The sequence below is a fragment of the Carcharodon carcharias genome, chromosome 39 (genome assembly GCF_017639515.1).
Source record: "Carcharodon carcharias isolate sCarCar2 chromosome 39, sCarCar2.pri, whole genome shotgun sequence".
Taxonomy (NCBI): Eukaryota; Metazoa; Chordata; class Chondrichthyes; order Lamniformes; family Lamnidae; genus Carcharodon; species Carcharodon carcharias.
In genome coordinates this window covers 2,342,521-2,343,630 of record NC_054505.1, presented here as the reverse complement: position 1 = coordinate 2,343,630, position 1,110 = coordinate 2,342,521, and the positions used below count along the sequence as shown (strand labels likewise).

General features: G+C 45.5%; 1 non-coding gene across 1 annotated transcript; it reads left to right on the top strand.

The window, feature by feature from the left end:
- Positions 1–272: 272 nt before the first annotated feature.
- trnaa-cgc lies at positions 273–344 on the top strand. Its single transcript has one exon. It is a non-coding gene; the product is annotated as a tRNA-Ala (tRNA).
- Positions 345–1,110: the final 766 nt, after the last annotated feature.

Below are 1,110 nucleotides of genomic sequence, written 5' to 3'. Positions count from 1 at the left end.
ATAAAAATAGTTGGAAAATCTCAGCTGCTCCGACAACATCTGCGGAGCGGAATACACTTCACGTTTCGAGTCCATATAACAATTCATCAGAACTGAGGAAAAATAGAAATGAGGTGAAATATAATCTGGATCAGTGCGGTGGTACAGGTAGAGCTGGATAGAGGGCTAGTGACAGGTAGAGGCAAAGAAGAGATTGCCAATAATGTCACAGATAAAAGAACAATGTGGTTTTGCAGCATTTGTGCTTCTTGATGTAGCAATTGCAAGCGGGTGGGGATGTAGCTCAGTGGTAGAGCGCATGCTTCGCATGTATGAGGTCCCGGGTTCAATCCCCGGCATCTCCATTTCATCTTTTCAATACATCCTTGAACAGATTCTCACCTTTGCACACACAGACATATAAACTCGCTTCATAAGTGCAGAAAGCGATCATTGGCCAACATCCGAATTCAATAAGGATGCGCCATCTGTCGGAATGCATTCAAAATAAACCTATTCACATGATCAAAGCATCATCTGTGGTTGTTTATTGAGACCTTTGTGCCTTCAGTGTTTTGTGTGCTTGTTGATTCACCACACTCAGAGTTCAAGCACTCGTTCAGCAGAGTCCATGTCTCTGCTTCACGGTGCCTGGGAGTTTGTGGATCAGTCTAGCTCGGTAAGTAACTCACCCTGAGTATGGTGTCGCATTCTAGGCAGCACTCATTAGGAAGGATGCGAAGGTTTATGAATGGGTTGCATTGAGGTTATAACCAGGGGCGCTCGAAAGACAGGAAGTTTCAATTCCGCGGAGGGAATGTTGACAGGAGGTTTGCTGAAGGCTTTCAAAATCATGAAGGGTCTGGTCAGAGTCGATGGGGAGGAACAATTCGCAACGTTTGATACCTTGTTTGGATTTGACATTCTTGAACCTGCTAGAAGTGATTGTATTGAGATTGTGGGTGATTGGATCGAGATCAGGCGCAATTTTATCGAGATTGTTGGTCATTATATCGGGGCCTTGGCCAGATTGGAAATCTGAACATGGGTGGATGGCACCTTCCCTGTGAATGAAGCCTCCACTTCTCCATCTCCCAAACACTCAGCCCAGCCTGTCATGGCGCTAGTCTG